Here is a 15,544-nt window from a genome sequence, read left to right as displayed (position 1 = left end):
AAAACAATTTGCCTGTAATGTGAAAAAACCTACAGCACCTGGTGTTCCCATGTGGTCTCCCACCCAAGTACTAACTAGGCCCAACACTGCTTAGCTTCCAAGATCAGACGAGATTGGGCCTATCCAATGTGGTATGACTGTAGGTGAGATACAGGCACTTTTTTGCCCTCTTCTACTTCTATCACAAGGTAAGCTAATAAAAAAGTTTCCTAACTGTATTGGCTTACTGAAAAAAATCATGTGTTGGTAATGTAAAAAGACCTACAGGACATGATATTAGCAGGGGGTTTTAAATTAAACTACAAAAGAGGCTCAACACTGTTTAGCTGCCAAAAGCAGTTGGAATTGGGCCTAAACAGTGTGGTAAGTCTTTAGGTGATGGCTATTATGTCTGTTTGACCTCTTCCAAATGTCTGTACTGGCAATAAAAAGAAAAAGTTTCCAATTTAAATAGCTAGAGAATAAAAACAATTTGCCAGTAATGTGAAAAAACCTACAGCACCTGGTGTTCCCATGTGGTCTCCCACCCAAGTACTAACCAGGCCCAACACTGCTTAGCTTCCAAGATCAGACGAGATTGGGCCTATCCAATGTGGTATGGCTGTAGGTGAGATACAGGCACTTTTTTGCCCTCTTCTACTTCTATCACCAGGTAAGCTAATACAAAAGTTTCCTAACTGTATTGGCTTACTGAAAAAAATCATGTGTTGGTAATGTAAAAAGACCTACAGGACATGATATTAGCAGTGGGTCTTAAATTAAACTACAAAAGAGGCTCAACACTGTTTAGCTGCCAAAAGCAGTTGGAATTGAGCCGAAACAGTGTGGTAAGTCTTTAGGTGATGGCTAGTGTGTCTGTTTGACCTCTTCCAAATGTCTGTGCTGGCAATAAAAAGAAAAAGTTTCCAATATAAATAGCTAGAGAATAAAAACAATTTGCCAGTAATGTGAAAAAACTTACAGCACCTGGTGTTCCCAGGTGGTCTCCCACCCAAGTACTAACCAGGCCCAACACTGCTTAGCTTCCAAGATCAGACGAGATTGGGCATATCCAATGTGGTATGGCTGTAGGTGAGATACAGGCACTTTTTTGCCCTCTTCTACTTCTATCACCAGGTAAGCTAATACAAAAGTTTCCTAACTGTATTGGCTTACTGAAAAAAATCATGTGTTGGTAAAGTAAAAAGACCTACAGGACATGATATTAGCAGGGGGTCTTAAATTAAACTACTAAACAGGCTCAACACTGTTTAGCTGCCAAAAGCAGTTGGAATTGGGCCTAAACAGTGTGGCAAGTCTTTAGGTGATGGCTATTGTGTCTGTTTGACCTCTTCCAAATGTCTGTACTGGCAATAAAAAGAAAAAGTTTCCAATTTAAATAGCTAGAGAATAAAAACAATTTGACTGTAATGTGAAAAAAACTACAGCACCTGGTGTTCCCATGTGGTCTCCCACCCAAGTACTAACCAGGCCCAACACTGCTTAGCTTCCAAGATCAGACGAGATTGGGCCTATCCAATGTGGTATGGCTGTAGGTGAGATACAGGCACTTTTTTGCCCTCTTCTACTTCTATCACCAGGTAAGCTAATAAAAAAGTTTCCTAACTGTATTGGCTTACTGAAAAAAATCATGTGTTGGTAATGTAAAAAGACCTACAGGACATGATATTAGCAGGGGGTCTTAAATTAAACTACTAAACAGGCTCAACACTGTTTAGCTGCCAAAAGCAGTTGGAATTGGGCCTAAACAGTGTGGCAAGTCTTTAGGTGATGGCTATTGTGTCTGTTTGACCTCTTCCAAATGTCTGTACTTGCAATAAAAAGAAAAAGTTTCCAATTTAAATAGCTAGAGAATAAAAACAATTTGCCAGTCTTGTGAAAAAACCTACAGCACCTGGTGTTCCCATGTGGTCTCCCACCCATGTACTAACCAGGCCCAACACTGCTTAGCTTCCAAGATCAGACGAGATTGGGCCTATCCAATGTGGTATGGCTGTAGGTGAGATACAAGCACTTTTTGCCCTCTTCTACTTCTATCACCAGGTAAGCTAATAAAAAAGTTTCCTAACTGTATTGGCTTACTGAAAAAAATCATGTGTTGGTAATGTAAAAAGACCTACAGGACATGATATTAGCAGGGAGTCTTAAATTAAACTACTAAAGAGGCCCAACACTGTTTAGCTGCCAAAAGCAGTTGGAATTGGGCCTAAACAGTGTGGTAAGTCTTTAGGTGATGGCTATTGTGTCTGTTTGACCTCTTCCAAATGTCTGTACTGGCAATAAAAAGAAAAAGTTTTCAATTTAAATAGCTAGAGAATAAAAACAATTTGCCTGTAATGTGAAAAAACCTACAGCACCTGGTGTTCCCATGTGGTCTCCCACCCAAATACTAACCAGGCCCAACACTGCTTAGCTTCCAAGATCAGATGAGATTGGGCCTATCCAATGTGGTATGGCTGTAGTTGAGACAGAGGCACTTTTTTGCCCTCTTCTACTTCTATCACCAGGTAAGCTAATAAAAAAGTTTCCTAACTGTATTGGCTTACTGAAAAAAATCATGTGTTGGTAATGTAAAAAGACCTACAGGACATGATATTAGCAGAGGGTCTTAAATTAAACTACTAAAGAGGCTCAACACTGTTTAGCTGCCAAAAGCAGTTGGAATTGGGCCTAAACAGTTTGGTAAGTCTTTAGGTGATGGCTATTGTGTCTGTTTGACCTCTTCCAAATGTCTGTGCTGGCAATAAAAAGATAAAGTTTCCTATTTAAATAGCTAGAGAATAAAAACAATTTGCCAGTAATGTGAAAAAACCTACAGCACCTGGTGTTCCCATGTGGTCTCCCACCCAAGTACTAACCAGGCCCAACACTGCTTAGCTTCCAAGAACAGACGAGATTGGGCCTATCCAATGTGGTATGGCTGTAGGTGAAATATGGGCACTTTTTTGCCCTCTTCTACTTCTATCACCAGGTAAGCTAATAAAAAAGTTTCCTAACTGTATTGGCTTACTGAAAAAAATCATGTGTTGGTAATGTAAAAAGACCTACAGGACATGATATTAGCAGGGGGTCTTAAATTAAACTACTAAAGAGGCTCAACACTGTTTAGCTGCCAAAAGCAGTTGGAATTGGGCCTAAACAGTGTGGTAAGTCTTTAGGTGATGGCTATTGTGTCTGTTTGACCTCTTCCAAATGTCTGTACTGGCAATAAAAAGAAAAAGTTTCCAATTTAAATAGCTAGAGAATAAAAACAATTTGCCTGTAATGTGAAAAAACCTACAGCACCTGGTGTTCCCATGTGGTCTCCCACCCAAGTACTAACCAGGCCCAACACTGCTTAGCTTCCAAGATCAGACGAGATTGGGCCTATCCAATGTGCTATAGCTGTAGGTGAGATACAGGCACTTTTTTGCCCTCTTCTACTTCTATCACCAGGTAAGCTAATACAAAAGTTTCCTAACTGTATTGGCTTACTGAAAAAAATCATGTGTTGGTAATGTAAAAAGACCTACAGGACATGATATTAGCAGGGGGTCTTAAATTAAACTACAAAAGAGGCTCAACACTGTTTAGCTGCCAAAAGCAGTTGGAATTGAGCCTAAACAGTGTGGTAAGTCTTTAGGTGATGGCTATTGTGTCTGTTTGACCTCTTCCAAATGTCTGTGCTGGCAATAAAAAGAAAAAGTTTCCAATATAAATAGCTAGAGAATAAAAACAATTTGCTTGTAATGTGAAAAAACCTACAGCACCTGGTGTTCCCATGTGGTCTCCCACCCAAGTACTAACCAGGCCCAACACTGCTTAGCTTCCAAGATCAGACGAGATTGGGCCTATCCAATGTGGTATGGCTGTAGGTGAAATATGGGCACTTTTTTGCCCTCTTCTACTTCTATCACCAGGTAAGCTAATAAAAAAGTTTCCTAACTGTATTGGCTTACTGAAAAAAATCATGTGTTGGTAATGTAAAAAGACCTACAGGACATGATATTAGCAGGGGGTCTTAAATTAAACTACTAAAGAGGCTCAACACTGTTTAGCTGCCAAAAGCAGTTGGAATTGGGCCTAAACAGTGTGGTAAGTCTTTATGTGATGGCTATTGTGTCTGTTTGACCTCTTCCAAATGTCTGTACTGGCAATAAAAAGAAAAAGTTTCCAATTTAAATAGCTAGAGAATAAAAACAATTTGCCTGTAATGTGAAAAAACCTACAGCACCTGGTGTTCCCATGTGGTCCCCCACCCAAGTACTAACCAGGCCCAACACTGCTTAGCTTCCAAGATCAGACGAGATTGGGCCTATCCAATGTGGTATAGCTGTAGGTGAGATACAGGCACTTTTTTGCCCTCTTCTACTTCTATCACCAGGTAAGCTAATAAAAAAGTTTCCTAACTGTATTGGCTTACTGAAAAAAATCATGTGTTGGTAATGTAAAAAGACCTACAGGACATGATATTAGCAGGGGGTCTTAAATTAAACTACTAAAGAGGCTCAACACTGTTTAGCTGCCAAAAGCAGTTGGAATTGGGCCTAAACAGTGTGGTAAGTCTTTAGGTGATGGCTATTGTGTCTGTTTGACCTCTTCCAAATGTCTGTGCTGGCAATAAAAAGAAAAAGTTTCCAATTTAAATAGCTAGAGAATAAAAACAATTTGCCAGTAATGTGAAAAAACCTACAGCACCTGGTGTTCCCATGTGGTCTCCCACCCAAGTACTAACCAGGCCCAACACTGCTTAGCTTCCAAGATCAGACGAGATTGGGCCTATCCAATGTGGTATGGCTGTAGGTGAGTTAAATTCACTTTTTTGCCCTCTTCTACTTCTATCACCAGGTAAGCTAATACAAAAGTTTCCTAACTGTATTGGCTTACTGAAAAAAATCATGTGTTGGTAATGTAAAAAGACCTACAGGACATGATATTAGCAGGGGGTCTTAAATTAAACTACTAAAGAGGCTCAACACTGTTTAGCTGCCAAAAGCAGTTGGAATTGGGCCTAAACAGTGTGGTAAGTCTTTAGGTGATGGCTATTGTGTCTGTTTGACCTCTTCCAAATGTCTGTACTGGCAATAAAAAGAAAAAGTTTCCAATTTAATGAGCTAGAGAATAAAAACAATTTGCCAGTAATGTGAAAAAAACCTACAGCACCTGGTGTTCCCATGTGGTCTCCCACCCAAGTACTAACCAGGCCCAACACTGCTTAGCTTCCAAGATCAGACGAGATTGGGCCTATCCAATGTGGTATGGCTGTAGGTGAGATACATGCACTTTTTTGCCCTCTTCTACTTCTATCACCAGGTAAGCTAATACAAAAGTTTCCTAACTGTATTGGCTTACTGAAAAAAATCATGTGTTGGTAATGTAAAAAGACCTACAGGACATGATATTAGCAGGGGGTCTTAAATTAAACTACTAAAGAGGCTCAACACTGTTTAGCTGCCAAAAGCAGTTGGAATTGGGCCTAAACAGTGTGGTAAGTCTTTAGGTGATGGCTATTGTGTCTGTTTGACCTCTTCCAAATGTCTGTGCTGGCAATAAAAAGAAAAAGTTTCCAATATAAATAGCTAGAGAATAAAAACAATTTGCTTGTAATGTGAAAAAACCTACAGCACCTGGTGTTCCCATGTGGTCTCCCACCCAAGTACTAACCAGGCCCAACACTGCTTAGCTTCCAAGAACAGACGAGATTGGGCCTATCCAATGTGGTATGGCTGTAGGTGAAATATGGGCACTTTTTTGCCCTCTTCTACTTCTATCACCAGGTAAGCTAATAAAAAAGTTTCCTAACTGTATTGGCTTACTGAAAAAAATCATGTGTTGGTAATGTAAAAAGACCTACAGGACATGATATTAGCAGGGGGTCTTAAATTAAACTACTAAAGAGGCTCAACACTGTTTAGCTGCCAAAAGCAGTTGGAATTGGGCCTAAACAGTGTGGTAAGTCTTTATGTGATGGCTATTGTGTCTGTTTGACCTCTTCCAAATGTCTGTGCTGGCAATAAAAAGAAAAAGTTTCCAATTTAAATAGCTAGAGAATAAAAACAATTTGCCTGTAATGTGAAAAAACCTACAGCACCTGGTGTTCCCATGTGGTCTCCCACCCAAGTACTAACCAGGCCCAACACTGCTTAGCTTCCAAGATCAGACGAGATTGGGCCTATCCAATGTGCTATAGCTGTAGGTGAGATACAGGCACTTTTTTGCCCTCTTCTACTTCTATCACCAGGTAAGCTAATAAAAAAGTTTCCTAACTGTATTGGCTTACTGAAAAAAATCATGTGTTGGTAATGTAAAAAGACCTACAGGACATGATATTAGCAGGGGGTCTTAAATTAAACTACTAAAGAGGCTCAACACTGTTTAGCTGCCAAAAGCAGTTGGAATTGGGCCTAAACAGTGTGGTAAGTCTTTAGGTGATGGCTATTGTGTCTGTTTGACCTCTTCCAAATGTCTGTGCTGGCAATAAAAAGAAAAAGTTTCCAATTTAAATAGCTAGAGAATAAAAACAATTTGCCAGTCTTGTGAAAAAACCTACAGCACCTGGTGTTCCCATGTGGTCTCCCACCCAAGTACTAACCAGGCCCAACACTGCTTAGCTTCCAAGATCAGACGAGATTGGGCCTATCCAATGTGGTATAGCTGTAGGTGAGTTAAAGCCACTTTTTTGCCCTCTTCTACTTCTATTACCAGGTAAGCTAATACAAAAGTTTCCTAACTGTATTGGCTTACTGAAAAAAATCATGTGTTGGTAATGTAAAAAGACCTACAGGACATGATATTAGCAGGGGGTCTTAAATTAAACTACTAAAGAGGCTCAACACTGTTTAGCTGCCAAAAGCAGTTGGAATTGGGCCTAAACAGTGTGGTAAGTCTTTAGGTGATGGCTATTGTGTCTGTTTGACCTCTTCCAAATGTCTGTACTGGCAATAAAAAGAAAAAGTTTCCAATTTAATGAGCTAGAGAATAAAAACAATTTGCCAGTAATGTGAAAAAAACCTACAGCACCTGGTGTTCCCATGTGGTCTCCCACCCAAGTACTAACCAGGCCCAACACTGCTTAGCTTCCAAGATCAGACGAGATTGGGCCTATCCAATGTGGTATGGCTGTAGGTGAGATACAGGCACTTTTTTGCCCTCTTCTACTTCTATCACCAGGTAAGCTAATACAAAAGTTTCCTAACTGTATTGGCTTACTGAAAAAAATCATGTGTTGGTAATGTAAAAAGACCTACAGGACATGATATTAGCAGGGGGTCTTAAATTAAACTACAAAAGAGGCTCAACACTGTTTAGCTGCCAAAAGCAGTTGGAATTGAGCCTAAACAGTGTGGTAAGTCTTTAGGTGATGGCTATTGTGTCTGTTTGACCTCTTCCAAATGTCTGTGCTGGCAATAAAAAGAAAAAGTTTCCAATATAAATAGCTAGAGAATAAAAACAATTTGCTTGTAATGTGAAAAAACCTACAGCACCTGGTGTTCCCATGTGGTCTCCCACCCAAGTACTAACCAGGCCCAACACTGCTTAGCTTCCAAGAACAGACGAGATTGGGCCTATCCAATGTGGTATGGCTGTAGGTGAAATATGGGCACTTTTTTGCCCTCTTCTACTTCTATCACCAGGTAAGCTAATAAAAAAGTTTCCTAACTGTATTGGCTTACTGAAAAAAAATCATGTGTTGGTAATGTAAAAAGACCTACAGGACATGATATTAGCAGGGGGTCTTAAATTAAACTACTAAAGAGGCTCAACACTGTTTAGCTGCCAAAAGCAGTTGGAATTGGGCCTAAACAGTGTGGTAAGTCTTTATGTGATGGCTATTGTGTCTGTTTGACCTCTTCCAAATGTCTGTACTGGCAATAAAAAGAAAAAGTTTCCAATTTAAATAGCTAGAGAATAAAAACAATTTGCCTGTAATGTGAAAAAACCTACAGCACCTGGTGTTCCCATGTGGTCTCCCACCCAAGTACTAACCAGGCCCAACACTGCTTAGCTTCCAAGATCAGACGAGATTGGGCCTATCCAATGTGGTATAGCTGTAGGTGAGATACAAGCACTTTTTTGCCCTCTTCTACTTCTATCACCAGGTAAGCTAATAAAAAAGTTTCCTAACTGTATTGGCTTACTGAAAAAAATCATGTGTTGGTAATGTAAAAAGACCTACAGGACATGATATTAGCAGGGGGTCTTAAATTAAACTACTAAAGAGGCTCAACACTGTTTAGCTGCCAAAAGCAGTTGGAATTGGGCCTAAACAGTGTGGTAAGTCTTTAGGTGATGGCTATTGTGTCTGTTTGACCTCTTCCAAATGTCTGTGCTGGCAATAAAAAGAAAAAGTTTCCAATTTAAATAGCTAGAGAATAAAAACAATTTGCCAGTCTTGTGAAAAAACCTACAGCACCTGGTGTTCCCATGTGGTCTCCCACCCAAGTACTAACCAGGCCCAACACTGCTTAGCTTCCAAGATCAGACGAGATTGGGCCTATCCAATGTGGTATAGCTGTAGGTGAGTTAAAGCCACTTTTTTGCCCTCTTCTACTTCTATTACCAGGTAAGCTAATACAAAAGTTTCCTAACTGTATTGGCTTACTGAAAAAAATCATGTGTTGGTAATGTAAAAAGACCTACAGGACATGATATTAGCAGGGGGTCTTAAATTAAACTACTAAAGAGGCTCAACACTGTTTAGCTGCCAAAAGCAGTTGGAATTGGGCCTAAACAGTTTGGTAAGTCTTTAGGTGATGGCTATTGTGTCTGTTTGACCTCTTCCAAATGTCTGTGCTGGCAATAAAAAGAAAAAGTTTCCAATTTAAATAGCTAGAGAATAAAAACAATTTGCCTGTAATGTGAAAAAACCTACAGCACCTGGTGTTCCCATGTGGTCTCCCACCCAAGTACTAACCAGACCCAACACTACTTAGCTTCCAAGATCAGACGAGATTGGGCCTATCCAATGTGGTATGGCTGTAGTTGAGATACAGGCACTTTTTTGCCCTCTTCTACTTCTATCACCAGGTAAGCTAATACAAAAGTTTCCTAACTGTATTGGCTTACTGAAAAAAAACATGTGTTGGTAATGTAAAAAGACCTACAGGACATGATATTAGCAGGGGGTCTTAAATTAAACTACAAAAGAGGCTCAACACTGTTTAGCTGCCAAAAGCAGTTGGAATTGAGCCGAAACATCGTGGTAAGTCTTTAGGTGATGGCTATTGTGTCTGTTTGACCTCTTCCAAATGTCTGTGCTGGCAATAAAATGAAAAAGTTTCCAATATAAATAGCTAGAGAATAAAAACAATTTGCCAGTAATGTGAAAAAACCTACAGCACCTGGTGTTCCCATGTGGTCCCCCACCCAAGTACTAACCAGGCCCAACACTGCTTAGCTTCCAAGATCAGACGAGATTGGGCCTATCCAATGTGGTATAGCTGTAGGTGAGATACAAGCACTTTTTTGCCCTCTTCTACTTCTATCACCAGGTAAGCTAATAAAAAAGTTTCCTAACTGTATTGGCTTACTGAAAAAAATCATGTGTTGGTAATGTAAAAAGACCTACAGGACATGATATTAGCAGGGGGTCTTAAATTAAACTACTAAAGAGGCTCAACACTGTTTAGCTGCCAAAAGCAGTTGGAATTGGGCCTAAACAGTGTGGTAAGTCTTTAGGTGATGGCTATTGTGTCTGTTTGACCTCTTCCAAATGTCTGTGCTGGCAATAAAAAGAAAAAGTTTCCAATTTAAATAGCTAGAGAATAAAAACAATTTGCCAGTAATGTGAAAAAACCTACAGCACCTGGTGTTCCCATGTGGTCTCCCACCCAAGTACTAACCAGGCCCAACACTGCTTAGCTTCCAAGATCAGACGAGATTGGGCCTATCCAATGTGGTATGGCTGTAGGTGAGTTAAATTCACTTTTTTGCCCTCTTCTACTTCTATCACCAGGTAAGCTAATACAAAAGTTTCCTAACTGTATTGGCTTACTGAAAAAAATCATGTGTTGGTAATGTAAAAAGACCTACAGGACATGATATTAGCAGGGGGTCTTAAATTAAACTACTAAAGAGGCTCAACACTGTTTAGCTGCCAAAAGCAGTTGGAATTGGGCCTAAACAGTGTGGTAAGTCTTTAGGTGATGGCTATTGTGTCTGTTTGACCTCTTCCAAATGTCTGTACTGGCAATAAAAAGAAAAAGTTTCCAATTTAATGAGCTAGAGATTAAAAACTATTTGCCAGTAATGTGAAAAAAACCTACAGCACCTGGTGTTCCCATGTGGTCTCCCACCCAAGTACTAACCAGGCCCAACACTGCTTAGCTTCCAAGATCAGACGAGATTGGGCCTATCCAATGTGGTATGGCTGTAGGTGAGATACAGGCACTTTTTTGCCCTCTTCTACTTCTATCACCAGGTAAGCTAATACAAAAGTTTCCTAACTGTATTGGCTTACTGAAAAAAATCATGTGTTGGTAATGTAAAAAGACCTACAGGACATGATATTAGCAGGGGGTCTTAAATTAAACTACAAAAGAGGCTCAACACTGTTTAGCTGCCAAAAGCAGTTGGAATTGAGCCTAAACAGTGTGGTAAGTCTTTAGGTGATGGCTATTGTGTCTGTTTGACCTCTTCCAAATGTCTGTGCTGGCAATAAAAAGAAAAAGTTTCCAATATAAATAGCTAGAGAATAAAAACAATTTGCTTGTAATGTGAAAAAACCTACAGCACCTGGTGTTCCCATGTGGTCTCCCACCCAAGTACTAACCAGGCCCAACACTGCTTAGCTTCCAAGAACAGACGAGATTGGGCCTATCCAATGTGGTATGGCTGTAGGTGAAATATGGGCACTTTTTTGCCCTCTTCTACTTCTATCACCAGGTAAGCTAATAAAAAAGTTTCCTAACTGTATTGGCTTACTGAAAAAAATCATGTGTTGGTAATGTAAAAAGACCTACAGGACATGATATTAGCAGGGGGTCTTAAATTAAACTACTAAAGAGGCTCAACACTGTTTAGCTGCCAAAAGCAGTTGGAATTGGGCCTAAACAGTGTGGTAAGTCTTTATGTGATGGCTATTGTGTCTGTTTGACCTCTTCCAAATGTCTGTACTGGCAATAAAAAGAAAAAGTTTCCAATTTAAATAGCTAGAGAATAAAAACAATTTGCCTGTAATGTGAAAAAACCTACAGCACCTGGTGTTCCCATGTGGTCTCCCACCCAAGTACTAACCAGGCCACTGCTTAGCTTCCAAGATCAGACGAGATTGGGCCTATCCAATGTGGTATAGCTGTAGGTGAGATACAGGCACTTTTTTGCCCTCTTCTACTTCTATCACCAGGTAAGCTAATAAAAAAGTTTCCTAACTGTATTGGCTTACTGAAAAAAATCATGTGTTGGTAATGTAAAAAGACCTACAGGACATGATATTAGCAGGGGGTCTTAAATTAAACTACTAAAGAGGCTCAACACTGTTTAGCTGCCAAAAGCAGTTGGAATTGGGCCTAAACAGTGTGGTAAGTCTTTAGGTGATGGCTATTGTGTCTGTTTGACCTCTTCCAAATGTCTGTGCTGGCAATAAAAAGAAAAAGTTTCCAATTTAAATAGCTAGAGAATAAAAACAATTTGCCAGTCTTGTGAAAAAACCTACAGCACCTGGTGTTCCCATGTGGTCTCCCACCCAAGTACTAACCAGGCCCAACACTGCTTAGCTTCCAAGATCAGACGAGATTGGGCCTATCCAATGTGGTATAGCTGTAGGTGAGTTAAAGCCACTTTTTTGCCCTCTTCTACTTCTATTACCAGGTAAGCTAATACAAAAGTTTCCTAACTGTATTGGCTTACTGAAAAAAATCATGTGTTGGTAATGTAAAAAGACCTACAGGACATGATATTAGCAGGGGGTCTTAAATTAAACTACAAAAGAGGCTCAACACTGTTTAGCTGCCAAAAGCAGTTGGAATTGAGCCGAAACATCGTGGTAAGTCTTTAGGTGATGGCTATTGTGTCTGTTTGACCTCTTCCAAATGTCTGTGCTGGCAATAAAATGAAAAAGTTTCCAATATAAATAGCTAGAGAATAAAAACAATTTGCCAGTAATGTGAAAAAACCTACAGCACCTGGTGTTCCCATGTGGTCTCCCACCCAAGTACTAACCAGGCCCAACACTGCTTAGCTTCCAAGATCAGACGAGATTGGGCCTATCCAATGTGGTATGGCTGTAGGTGAGTTAAGTTCACTTTTTTGCCCTCTTCTACTTCTATCACCAGGTAAGCTAATACAAAAGTTTCCTAACTGTATTGGCTTACTGAAAAAAATCATGTGTTGGTAATGTAAAAAGACCTACAGGACATGATATTAGCAGGGGGTCTTAAATTAAACTACTAAAGAGGCTCAACACTGTTTAGCTGCCAAAAGCAGTTGGAATTGGGCCTAAACAGTGTGGTAAGTCTTTAGGTGATGGCTATTGTGTCTGTTTGACCTCTTCCAAATGTCTGTACTGGCAATAAAAAGAAAAAGTTTCCAATATAAATAGCTAGAGAATAAAAACAATTTGCTTGTAATGTGAAAAAACCTACAGCACCTGGTGTTCCCATGTGGTCTCCCACCCAAGTACTAACCAGGCCCAACACTGCTTAGCTTCCAAGAACAGACGAGATTGGGCCTATCCAATGTGGTATGGCTGTAGGTGAAATATGGGCACTTTTTTGCCCTCTTCTACTTCTATCACCAGGTAAGCTAATAAAAAAGTTTCCTAACTGTATTGGCTTACTGAAAAAAATCATGTGTTGGTAATGTAAAAAGACCTACAGGACATGATATTAGCAGGGGGTCTTAAATTAAACTACTAAAGAGGCTCAACACTGTTTAGCTGCCAAAAGCAGTTGGAATTGGGCCTAAACAGTGTGGTAAGTCTTTAGGTGATGGCTATTGTGTCTGTTTGACCTCTTCCAAATGTCTGTGCTGGCAATAAAAAGAAAAAGTTTCCAATTTAAATAGCTAGAGAATAAAAACAATTTGCCAGTCTTGTGAAAAAACCTACAGCACCTGGTGTTCCCATGTGGTCTCCCACCCAAGTACTAACCAGGCCCAACACTGCTTAGCTTCCAAGATCAGATGAGATTGGGCCTATCCAATGTGGTATAGCTGTAAGTGAGTTAAAGCCACTTTTTTGCCCTCTTCTACTTCTATTACCATTTAAGCTAATACAAAAGTTTCCTAACTGTATTGGCTTACTGAAAAAAATCATGTGTTGGTAATGTAAAAAGACCTACAGGACATGATATTAGCAGGGGGGTCTTAAATTAAACTACAAAAGAGGCTCAACACTGTTTAGCTGCCAAAAGCAGTTGGAATTGAGCCGAAACATCGTGGTAAGTCTTTAGGTGATGGCTATTGTGTCTGTTTGACCTCTTCCAAATGTCTGTGCTGGCAATAAAATGAAAAAGTTTCCAATATAAATAGCTAGAGAATAAAAACAATTTGCCAGTAATGTGAAAAAACCTACAGCACCTGGTGTTCCCATCTGGTCTCCCACCCAAGTACTAACCAGGCCCAACACTGCTTAGCTTCCAAGATCAGACGAGATTGGGCCTATCCAATGTGGTATGGCTGTAGGTGAGTTAAATTCACTTTTTTGCCCTCTTCTACTTCTATCACCAGGTAAGCTAATACAAAAGTTTCCTAACTGTATTGGCTTACTGAAAAAAATCATGTGTTGGTAATGTAAAAAGACCTACAGGACATGATATTAGCAGGGGGTCTTAAATTAAACTACTAAAGAGGCTCAACACTTTTTAGCTGCCAAAAGCAGTTGGAATTGGGCCTAAACAGTGTGGTAAGTCTTTAGGTGATGGCTATTGTGTCTGTTTGACCTCTTCCAAATGTCTGTACTGGCAATAAAAAGAAAAAGTTTCCAATTTAATGAGCTAGAGAATAAAAACAATTTGCCAGTAATGTGAAAAAAACCTACAGCACCTGGTGTTCCCATGTGGTCTCCCACCCAAGTACTAACCAGGCCCAACACTGCTTAGCTTCCAAGATCAGACGAGATTGGGCCTATCCAATGTGGTATGGCTGTAGGTGAGATACAGGCACTTTTTTGCCCTCTTCTACTTCTATCACCAGGTAAGCTAATACAAAAGTTTCCTAACTGTATTGGCTTACTGAAAAAAATCATGTGTTGGTAATGTAAAAAGACCTACAGGACATGATATTAGCAGGGGGTCTTAAATTAAACTACAAAAGAGGCTCAACACTGTTTAGCTGCCAAAAGCAGTTGGAATTGAGCCTAAACAGTGTGGTAAGTCTTTAGGTGATGGCTATTGTGTCTGTTTGACCTCTTCCAAATGTCTGTGCTGGCAATAAAAAGAAAAAGTTTCCAATATAAATAGCTAGAGAATAAAAACAATTTGCTTGTAATGTGAAAAAACCTACAGCACCTGGTGTTCCCATGTGGTCTCCCACCCAAGTACTAACCAGGCCCAACACTGCTTAGCTTCCAAGAACAGACAAGATTGGGCCTATCCAATGTGGTATGGCTGTACGTGAAATATGGGCACTTTTTTGCCCTCTTCTACTTCTATCACCAGGTAAGCTAATAAAAAAGTTTCCAAACTGTATTGGCTTACTGAAAAAAATCATGTGTTGGTAATGTAAAAAGACCTACAGGACATGATATTAGCAGGGGGTCTTAAATTAAACTACTAAAGAGGCTCAACACTGTTTAGCTGCCAAAAGCAGTTGGAATTGGGCCTAAACAGTGTGGTAAGTCTTTATGTGATGGCTATTGTGTCTGTTTGACCTCTTCCAAATGTCTGTACTGGCAATAAAAAGAAAAAGTTTCCAATTTAAATAGCTAGAGAATAAAAACAATTTGCCTGTAATGTGAAAAAACCTACAGCACCTGGTGTTCCCATGTGGTCTCCCACCCAAGTACTAACCAGGCCCAACACTGCTTAGCTTCCAAGATCAGACGAGATTGGGCCTATCCAATGTGGTATAGCTGTAGGTGAGTTGAAGCCACTTTTTTGCCCTCTTCTACTTCTATCACCAGGTAAGCTAATACAAAAGTTTCCTAACTGTATTGGCTTACTGAAAAAAATCATGTGTTGGTAATGTAAAAAGACCTACAGGACATGATATTAGCAGGGGGTCTTAAATTAAACTACAAAAGAGGCTCAACACTGTTTAGCTGCCAAAAGCAGTTGGAATTGAGCCGAAACATCGTGGTAAGTCTTTAGGTGATGGCTATTGTGTCTGTTTGACCTCTTCCAAATGTCTGTGCTGGCAATAAAATGAAAAAGTTTCCAATATAAATAGCTAGAGAATAAAAACAATTTGCCAGTAATGTGAAAAAACCTACAACACCTGGTGTTCCCATGTGGTCTCCCACCCAAGTACTAACCAGGCCCAACACTGCTTAGCTTCCAAGATCAGACGAGATTGGGCATATCCAATGTGGTATGGCTGTAGGTGAGTTAAATTCACTTTTTTGCCCTCTTCTACTTCTATCACCAGGTAAGCTAATACAAAAGTTTCCTAACTTTATTGGCTTACTGAA

General features: G+C 39.9%; 31 non-coding genes and 3 pseudogenes across 31 annotated transcripts; all 34 read right to left on the bottom strand.

The window, feature by feature from the left end:
- Positions 1–26: 26 nt before the first annotated feature.
- On the bottom strand, positions 27–145 carry LOC146016463 (5S ribosomal RNA). Its single transcript, XR_014449355.1, has one exon. It is a non-coding gene; the product is annotated as a 5S ribosomal RNA (ribosomal RNA).
- Positions 146–490: 345 nt separating this feature from the next.
- On the bottom strand, positions 491–609 carry LOC146011837 (5S ribosomal RNA). Its single transcript, XR_014445022.1, has one exon. It is a non-coding gene; the product is annotated as a 5S ribosomal RNA (ribosomal RNA).
- A 345-nt stretch (positions 610–954) lies between these two features.
- LOC146016919 (5S ribosomal RNA) lies at positions 955–1,073 on the bottom strand. The gene has a single exon (XR_014449798.1). It is a non-coding gene; the product is annotated as a 5S ribosomal RNA (ribosomal RNA).
- Positions 1,074–1,418: 345 nt separating this feature from the next.
- LOC146014819 (5S ribosomal RNA) lies at positions 1,419–1,537 on the bottom strand. Its single transcript, XR_014447762.1, has one exon. It is a non-coding gene; the product is annotated as a 5S ribosomal RNA (ribosomal RNA).
- Positions 1,538–1,882: 345 nt separating this feature from the next.
- LOC146015807 (5S ribosomal RNA) lies at positions 1,883–2,001 on the bottom strand. Its single transcript, XR_014448716.1, has one exon. It is a non-coding gene; the product is annotated as a 5S ribosomal RNA (ribosomal RNA).
- Positions 2,002–2,345: 344 nt separating this feature from the next.
- On the bottom strand, positions 2,346–2,464 carry LOC146016440 (5S ribosomal RNA). Its single transcript, XR_014449333.1, has one exon. It is a non-coding gene; the product is annotated as a 5S ribosomal RNA (ribosomal RNA).
- Positions 2,465–2,809: 345 nt separating this feature from the next.
- Positions 2,810–2,928, bottom strand: LOC146015640 (5S ribosomal RNA). Its single transcript, XR_014448555.1, has one exon. It is a non-coding gene; the product is annotated as a 5S ribosomal RNA (ribosomal RNA).
- Positions 2,929–3,273: 345 nt separating this feature from the next.
- On the bottom strand, positions 3,274–3,392 carry LOC146017282 (5S ribosomal RNA). Its single transcript, XR_014450160.1, has one exon. It is a non-coding gene; the product is annotated as a 5S ribosomal RNA (ribosomal RNA).
- A 345-nt stretch (positions 3,393–3,737) lies between these two features.
- LOC146011836 (5S ribosomal RNA) lies at positions 3,738–3,856 on the bottom strand. The gene has a single exon (XR_014445021.1). It is a non-coding gene; the product is annotated as a 5S ribosomal RNA (ribosomal RNA).
- Positions 3,857–4,201: 345 nt separating this feature from the next.
- Positions 4,202–4,320, bottom strand: LOC146014705 (5S ribosomal RNA). Its single transcript, XR_014447650.1, has one exon. It is a non-coding gene; the product is annotated as a 5S ribosomal RNA (ribosomal RNA).
- Positions 4,321–4,665: 345 nt separating this feature from the next.
- On the bottom strand, positions 4,666–4,784 carry LOC146011835 (5S ribosomal RNA). Its single transcript, XR_014445020.1, has one exon. It is a non-coding gene; the product is annotated as a 5S ribosomal RNA (ribosomal RNA).
- A 346-nt stretch (positions 4,785–5,130) lies between these two features.
- Positions 5,131–5,249, bottom strand: LOC146011834 (5S ribosomal RNA). Its single transcript, XR_014445019.1, has one exon. It is a non-coding gene; the product is annotated as a 5S ribosomal RNA (ribosomal RNA).
- Positions 5,250–5,594: 345 nt separating this feature from the next.
- On the bottom strand, positions 5,595–5,713 carry LOC146015639 (5S ribosomal RNA). Its single transcript, XR_014448554.1, has one exon. It is a non-coding gene; the product is annotated as a 5S ribosomal RNA (ribosomal RNA).
- Positions 5,714–6,058: 345 nt separating this feature from the next.
- Positions 6,059–6,177, bottom strand: LOC146017281 (5S ribosomal RNA). The gene has a single exon (XR_014450159.1). It is a non-coding gene; the product is annotated as a 5S ribosomal RNA (ribosomal RNA).
- A 345-nt stretch (positions 6,178–6,522) lies between these two features.
- On the bottom strand, positions 6,523–6,641 carry LOC146014422 (5S ribosomal RNA). Its single transcript, XR_014447378.1, has one exon. It is a non-coding gene; the product is annotated as a 5S ribosomal RNA (ribosomal RNA).
- A 346-nt stretch (positions 6,642–6,987) lies between these two features.
- LOC146011833 (5S ribosomal RNA) lies at positions 6,988–7,106 on the bottom strand. The gene has a single exon (XR_014445018.1). It is a non-coding gene; the product is annotated as a 5S ribosomal RNA (ribosomal RNA).
- Positions 7,107–7,451: 345 nt separating this feature from the next.
- Positions 7,452–7,570, bottom strand: LOC146015638 (5S ribosomal RNA). The gene has a single exon (XR_014448553.1). It is a non-coding gene; the product is annotated as a 5S ribosomal RNA (ribosomal RNA).
- A 346-nt stretch (positions 7,571–7,916) lies between these two features.
- Positions 7,917–8,035, bottom strand: LOC146014421 (5S ribosomal RNA). Its single transcript, XR_014447377.1, has one exon. It is a non-coding gene; the product is annotated as a 5S ribosomal RNA (ribosomal RNA).
- A 345-nt stretch (positions 8,036–8,380) lies between these two features.
- On the bottom strand, positions 8,381–8,499 carry LOC146014419 (5S ribosomal RNA). Its single transcript, XR_014447375.1, has one exon. It is a non-coding gene; the product is annotated as a 5S ribosomal RNA (ribosomal RNA).
- Positions 8,500–8,844: 345 nt separating this feature from the next.
- LOC146010563 (5S ribosomal RNA) lies at positions 8,845–8,963 on the bottom strand (annotated as a pseudogene).
- A 345-nt stretch (positions 8,964–9,308) lies between these two features.
- Positions 9,309–9,427, bottom strand: LOC146014702 (5S ribosomal RNA). The gene has a single exon (XR_014447648.1). It is a non-coding gene; the product is annotated as a 5S ribosomal RNA (ribosomal RNA).
- A 345-nt stretch (positions 9,428–9,772) lies between these two features.
- On the bottom strand, positions 9,773–9,891 carry LOC146011832 (5S ribosomal RNA). Its single transcript, XR_014445017.1, has one exon. It is a non-coding gene; the product is annotated as a 5S ribosomal RNA (ribosomal RNA).
- Positions 9,892–10,237: 346 nt separating this feature from the next.
- On the bottom strand, positions 10,238–10,356 carry LOC146011831 (5S ribosomal RNA). Its single transcript, XR_014445016.1, has one exon. It is a non-coding gene; the product is annotated as a 5S ribosomal RNA (ribosomal RNA).
- A 345-nt stretch (positions 10,357–10,701) lies between these two features.
- On the bottom strand, positions 10,702–10,820 carry LOC146015637 (5S ribosomal RNA). The gene has a single exon (XR_014448552.1). It is a non-coding gene; the product is annotated as a 5S ribosomal RNA (ribosomal RNA).
- Positions 10,821–11,165: 345 nt separating this feature from the next.
- Positions 11,166–11,280, bottom strand: LOC146011548 (5S ribosomal RNA; annotated as a pseudogene).
- A 345-nt stretch (positions 11,281–11,625) lies between these two features.
- Positions 11,626–11,744, bottom strand: LOC146014418 (5S ribosomal RNA). Its single transcript, XR_014447374.1, has one exon. It is a non-coding gene; the product is annotated as a 5S ribosomal RNA (ribosomal RNA).
- A 345-nt stretch (positions 11,745–12,089) lies between these two features.
- LOC146011830 (5S ribosomal RNA) lies at positions 12,090–12,208 on the bottom strand. The gene has a single exon (XR_014445015.1). It is a non-coding gene; the product is annotated as a 5S ribosomal RNA (ribosomal RNA).
- Positions 12,209–12,553: 345 nt separating this feature from the next.
- LOC146015635 (5S ribosomal RNA) lies at positions 12,554–12,672 on the bottom strand. The gene has a single exon (XR_014448550.1). It is a non-coding gene; the product is annotated as a 5S ribosomal RNA (ribosomal RNA).
- A 345-nt stretch (positions 12,673–13,017) lies between these two features.
- LOC146014615 (5S ribosomal RNA) lies at positions 13,018–13,136 on the bottom strand. The gene has a single exon (XR_014447564.1). It is a non-coding gene; the product is annotated as a 5S ribosomal RNA (ribosomal RNA).
- A 346-nt stretch (positions 13,137–13,482) lies between these two features.
- LOC146015018 (5S ribosomal RNA) lies at positions 13,483–13,601 on the bottom strand. Its single transcript, XR_014447953.1, has one exon. It is a non-coding gene; the product is annotated as a 5S ribosomal RNA (ribosomal RNA).
- A 346-nt stretch (positions 13,602–13,947) lies between these two features.
- LOC146011829 (5S ribosomal RNA) lies at positions 13,948–14,066 on the bottom strand. The gene has a single exon (XR_014445014.1). It is a non-coding gene; the product is annotated as a 5S ribosomal RNA (ribosomal RNA).
- A 345-nt stretch (positions 14,067–14,411) lies between these two features.
- LOC146011085 (5S ribosomal RNA) lies at positions 14,412–14,530 on the bottom strand (annotated as a pseudogene).
- Positions 14,531–14,875: 345 nt separating this feature from the next.
- On the bottom strand, positions 14,876–14,994 carry LOC146014417 (5S ribosomal RNA). The gene has a single exon (XR_014447373.1). It is a non-coding gene; the product is annotated as a 5S ribosomal RNA (ribosomal RNA).
- A 345-nt stretch (positions 14,995–15,339) lies between these two features.
- On the bottom strand, positions 15,340–15,458 carry LOC146013226 (5S ribosomal RNA). Its single transcript, XR_014446206.1, has one exon. It is a non-coding gene; the product is annotated as a 5S ribosomal RNA (ribosomal RNA).
- Positions 15,459–15,544: the final 86 nt, after the last annotated feature.

This window comes from Crinia signifera, chromosome 6, assembly GCF_055691185.1.
Source record: "Crinia signifera chromosome 6, ASM5569118v1, whole genome shotgun sequence".
Taxonomy (NCBI): domain Eukaryota; kingdom Metazoa; phylum Chordata; class Amphibia; order Anura; family Myobatrachidae; genus Crinia; species Crinia signifera.
This window is presented reverse-complemented; position numbering and strand designations above follow the sequence as displayed.